Source organism: Eptatretus burgeri, chromosome 9, assembly GCF_056783735.1.
Source record: "Eptatretus burgeri isolate ZD-2024b chromosome 9, Ebu_testis_v1, whole genome shotgun sequence".
Lineage (NCBI taxonomy): Eukaryota > Metazoa > Chordata > Myxini > Myxiniformes > Myxinidae > Eptatretus > Eptatretus burgeri.
Window position 1 is genome coordinate 75,465,090 of NC_140969.1, and position 6,000 is coordinate 75,471,089.

Sequence of the window (6,000 nt, forward strand, 5' to 3'; positions counted from 1 at the left end):
TTCATCCTCGGTTGGTACTTCACCCACTGAATTCTCCTCACACCTTTCACCCTTATATCGCAGACAACCAGGTGGTGCTGCGAAACAGTCTCCTCCCCTGGGATCACCTTTGTGTCCTGGAGGTTTCCCCTATCTTGCTGACGCACCATCAGGTAGTCAATGGTTGTCGTCGACCCACCTGACGTGTATGTAATAAGCTTATTATCCGCTTTCTGGAATAGAGTATTACAAATCAACAAATCAGCTCCATCAGCAAACTCCAAGATCCTTTCACCTTCTCCATTTCTCACACCATATCCATAACCCCCATGGACTCCCTCAAAACCATCTGGACTCCTTCCCACATGTCCATTCACGTCTCCTCCAACCACAACAACTTCCGCATATTTCACATTTTCCATCAACTTCTCCATCGCACACCAGAACATGTTCTTCTCTTCATCGCTTCGACCGACCTGCGGGGACATATCCCGAGATGACGTTCACCAAGAGATTTCCGATCACGATTCTCACCATCATCAACCTTTCACTCACTCACGTCACACTCACTACACTGTCTACAAACTCCTCAGAAAACATGACACCAACACCATGCACGCCTTCCGGGCACCCTTGCCACATAAACTTGTACTTCTGCCCCTGCCTTCCCTTCACCATTCTCACACCACTTCCTTTCTATCGTGTCTCCTGCACACAACATATGTCCACTCTTCTGACCAATGTTTCAACCACTTCTTCAGATCTCCCTGTCATTGTCCCTACATTCCATGTACCAAACCTTAGAAACCGATCTCCACGTGGGGCATCAGACGATTGGTCATCATAAATGGAAAAATTTCCTCCCTTGCTTCGATCGGGTTCCCCACCTTGAGTTTTAATGAGAGGGGCTGAGGACCCCCACGGGGTACTCCGGGCTTTACCCTGCCCATCAGTTGTACTCATCATGGTTTCCTTTTGAGGCGATGTTTTTATGGCCGGATGCCCTTCCTGACGCCAACCCTTTTAGTCGCCTCTTACGACACGCAGGGATACGGTGTACCTATTCTAACCGGGGCACACACCAGGGGGAAACTGTAAAACCAGAAGAAACAAATTGTCCACAGCCTGGATAGATGACAACAAAGCTTTTGACAGTGTTCCACATTCATGGATGATACAATGCATGCATCTGTACAACATCAACCCCCAAATAATCAAACCGACTGAGAAAGCAATGGAGCTATGGAACACCGCATTGATACTGCAACACTCAGAAGGAAAGATCGAAATACAAAGAGTGAAGATATGTCTTGGGATCTTCCATGGTGATAGCCTTTGCCCCTCCTGTTTTGCTAGCCCTGGACCAACTGAGCAACCTCATTAATGAGCAAGGACACGGGTGCACCCTTATGTCCACCAAGAGAACTTCCAAAGAGACAAGAAAGGTGACACATGTACTGTACATGGATGATCTAAAACTATTTGCACCAAATGATGAAAAATTGGTTGAACAACTGAAATTAGTGATAGGGTGCTCCAACTACATTCAAATGGAATTTGGCCAAGATAAGTATGGCAAGTGCACATTTGTACAGGGTAAATCAACAAAAACAAACGACATTAAAAAAAAAAAAATCCACTTGGATACAACAATATAGGATCGAGACAAGGAATCATTATACAAATACCTTGGGGTAAAAGAGGGCCAACAAATATGTCACAAACAAATGCACAAAACAATTGCCAAAGAATACTTGTGTAGAACGAGGCTGATCCGAGAAACATTCCTTACCCCAAAAAACAAAATCAAAGCAATCAACCAATTCGTAACACCAGTATTCCAATGCAGCTGTGGAAAAATGAACTGGTCACAAATGGAAATCAACAAATTAAACTAGATATAAAAACAAGGAAACTCCTCACCATCCAGAAAATGTTCGACAAAAATCATTGCATCCCGAGAATGTACCTGCCGAGAGGAGAATGAGGTCGCGGCCTGATGGAACTCAACCAAGTGCACAGAATGACACCTGTCGGACTGGCTGAATACGTGAAAAATTCAACAGACTATGAAATCCAATTTGCATGCAAACACGAATATAGCAAGCCAGAGAAGGTATCCCTAATCCACCTCACAAAAACATTTCCAAAGACAAGTGGAAGATGGAACACATGACACCGAATCAGCAGCAAATACAGCCCCAATGATAGCAAGAAATGCGAAAGAAAAACATAAAGCGATATATCAAGAGATATACACCAACAAATGGGAGAATGACAAAAGAGCAGGAAGATGTTAAGAAAAAAAAAAAAAGAGTTGGACAGATTGTGCATAAACAAAGGAGGCTCATTGGAATGGTTAAGAAGAGGTCAGCTCAACTGGGATGGAGAACAAATCATTAGAAATGCCCAAGACCAGGGACACGACATGAATGGTTCTAAGAAAATTGCAGGACTGAGTCAAACAGACAAGTGTAGGTTCTGCAAGGTAGAAACAGAGAGCACAAGCCACCTTCTATCAGGATGTAAAAAAAAAAAAAAAACTCACATCAGAACAACTGTACACACAGAGGCACAACAGGGTTGTAGAGTAATCCACTGGCACATCTGCAAAAATTTCAATATCCCAGTCCCAGAAAACTCATGGAAACATGAACCAAAAGTGATAATTGAGAACAAGGAAGTAATGCTCACATACGACCTGATGATCCCATCGAGCACGAACACAGAACATAAAGCATTGCGACCGAATATGGCACTTAGGGATAAAAAAAAAGTATAATTGATAATTGTGGTATGAGCACCCAGTAATTTTGGCCTCAACAGCACAGAAATAAAGAAAATTAACAAATATCAAGACCTCAAAAATTAAGTGGAAAGATCCTGGAATCTGAAGAGCACCAAAATTGTACCGGTGATCATTGAAACAATGGGAATGATGAAGAAGAACTGCAGAGAGATCATGAAAAACTTCCCTGGGAATATTAATACAAACAAACTGTAGTTGGAAGCTGTCCGGGGCTTTTTTTTGTTTTCATTGTCAAGGCTCGTATGAGAGTGAACGCATAACGCACAGCAAGGTGAGCATGAGACAAGAGGGGCGGGAGAGGGAAGGACAAAACAGCGGGGAACAGAAACATTTCATCTGTGGAAGGGAGAGGGATTGGGTGGTGTACATGGGGTATACAAGATGGACATTACAGAGACTTTCAGGAAGGAAAGCTGGGAATTTGAAGGAGATGGGTTTGAGGTGGATTAACGGGGATAGAAAAGATCGAGGTTTTGGATGGGGAGACCATGAGAGGTGGTGGTGAACAGCTGTTTTGAAGGCCTGGAAGGAAGAATGAGATTTGAAGAGAGTGAGGGAGTTTATTCCAAAGGTGGGAAAAAAAAGGAATAAAATAGTGAAGGTGAGCAGTGATTCTTGATTTTTGTAGTTTCAGTAGAAGGAGGTTTCTGGCGGACCTGAGGCGCCCTGTGGAAAAATCGGGGGGGGGGGGACATATCGCAGACAGAGTAGGGGGGTGAGACTGCAGAGGAGACGGTAGAAGACAGAAAGACCACTGACCTGCCTACAGTGAGAGAGTGAGAGGCCCAAAGAATCAGCTTCATTGCGGGAGATACCAATGATCCTAAATGCCTTGGTTTCCACTGCATGAAGCCGAGAAAGGTGAGAGGCAGGAGCACCACCCCAGAGGGGAGAGCAGTATTCTATCAGGCTGCGGACGAAAGCTTTGAATGTGGTCAGGAGCTCAGGTGGGCCGAGGAAGGACTTTGCATGACATAGGATGCCCAGTCGGGGACTGGCTTTGGAGGCGAGGTTGGAAATGTGACTTTCCCAGGAAAGGTCTTGGCAGATAGTGAGACCCAGAAGCTTGAAAGAAAGGACTTCTTCCAAAGGATTGTTGAGAAAGTGGTTGGGGGGATGGGGGGGGTTCAAAACGGTCCTTTCCAAGAGACATAGTGAGAGTGTGAGATTTGTCTGGATTGAAAGACATGTTCCACGTGTTGGTCCAGTTTGTGATTTTATCCAGATCTCCAGTGAGTGAAGAAGCTGCTGCTTGCCGGTCTGAGGGATGACAGATGGTATTACAGAGGATGGAGTCATCAGCAAAGAGATAAAGAGGATTTTCCAGAGCTCATTGACGATCCTGAAAAGAGCCCTCAGAATAAAACTTTGAGAACAACACAACTTCACAGCTTGGTCTATGAATCATGACAATCTCCCCCCCCCCCCTCCACTACCAGAATGGAGGCTCTCACAATCACTATGCCCTATCCCTATAACTTTTCCCTTCATTGTAAAAACACCCATGGGTCTGTGAAAATGATCATCAAATATCGAAACGTTGGAGCAGATCACATCATGGTCGTTTGTAACATTATAGGCCTCATTCTTCAGGCTTCTGGGAAGTCCAGTTGGTTATAGGCCTACCCGATCTATATAACCAGGATCTATGTATAATATTTGAACATAGGCAGTGAACATGTTTTTGCTTCAAACGCGAAACAGGTTTTTTGGGGAGTGATCGAGGTCGCCGTCTGTTTCTGACTATTTTATCTTTAAAAACTAATTTATGAATACAAGGGTCTTCATCCGAGTAATTCTGGGAATCCTGCAACATTAGGAAAAAACAACTGTTAGTGTTTGCTTTTAACGATGTGTATTAAGGAAGTCACCGAGGCAGGCACCATCATGCTTCGGAAGAACGTCTGAGCTGGCGATGCGACCTCACACCCACCACCAAAATTGTGGTTTGAGCCCGAGTGATCACCACACCAAATGAGAGGTGCTGTATGTGCAAAATGCTAATCGTCCCGAACCCACTCCGTGTGGACTTAGCCATTTTCATAGTTGCCAACATTGAGAGAAGAAAAGCAGTTGATGGAAAGTATCTGCGGTGCAAGGTAGCAAACCGACCGAAGGGGTGTGGGTTCTGGGAGGGAGCATGGGGTTCTGGGAGGTTGGAGGTCTCAGGTCTGAGAGGGGTCATTTCCCAGGTAGGGAAATTTTGTAATCCAATTTTAATTGTGCAACTATAAAGGGTTCATACATTTGCTATCCTCAAATCTTTCCCACCACACCAAACCACCCCTCAGCTTCCAAACAAATCTTCCTCTCCCTACCTCTTCTCATCCCACCAACCCTTTCCCTCCCTCACCCTACCAATCCTTGTCCTCCCTCACCCCACCAACCTTTCCCTTCCTCACCCCACCAACCTTTCCCTTCCTCACCCCACCAACCCTTCCTCTCCCTCACTCCACCAATCCTCCATCTCCCTCATCCCACCAACCCTCTCCCTCCCTCATCCTACCATCCTTCCTCTCCCTCACCCACCAATCCTCCCTCTCCCTCACCCCACCAATCCTCCCTCTCCCTCACCCCACCAATCCTCCATCTCCCTCACTACACCAAACCTCTCTCTCCCTCATCCCATCAACGCTCCCTCCCCTCGCCCAACCAGTCCTCCCTCTTCCTCACCCCCACCAAGCCTCCCTCACCCCACCAACCATGTCCCTCCCTCGCCCCACCAATCATCTCCCTCCCTCACCCCACCAAACCTTTCCCTCTCTCCTTCTCTCACCCCACCAACCCTTTCCCTCTGTCACCCCACCAACTCTTTCCCTCCCTCCCTCACCCCTACAACCATTGTCCTCCCTCCCTCACCCCAACAACCCTTGTCCTCCCTCCCTCCCTCACTCTGCCAACCCTTTCCCTTCTTCACCCCACCAACCCTCTCCCTCTCATCCCACCAACCCTCCCTCTCCATCACCCCACCAACCCTCCCACTCCCTCACCCCTCCAACCCTTTCACTCCCTCACCCAACCAATCCTCCCTGTCGCTCACCCCACCAAGCCTCCATCTCCCTCATCCCACCAACACTCTCCCTATCTCACCCATCTAACTCTCCCTCTCCCTCACCACACCAACCCTCTCTCTCCCTCATCCCATTAATCCTCCCTGCTCCTCATCCCATTAATCCTCCCTCCTCCTCATCCCACCAACCCTCTCCCTCACT

General features: G+C 46.8%; 1 protein-coding gene across 3 annotated transcripts in view; it reads right to left on the reverse strand.

The window, feature by feature from the left end:
* LOC147020375 (uncharacterized) overlaps positions 1-6,000 on the reverse strand; it is an 87,966-nt gene that overhangs the window by 80,783 nt on the left and 1,183 nt on the right. The gene's annotated exons all lie outside the window — the stretch shown is intronic.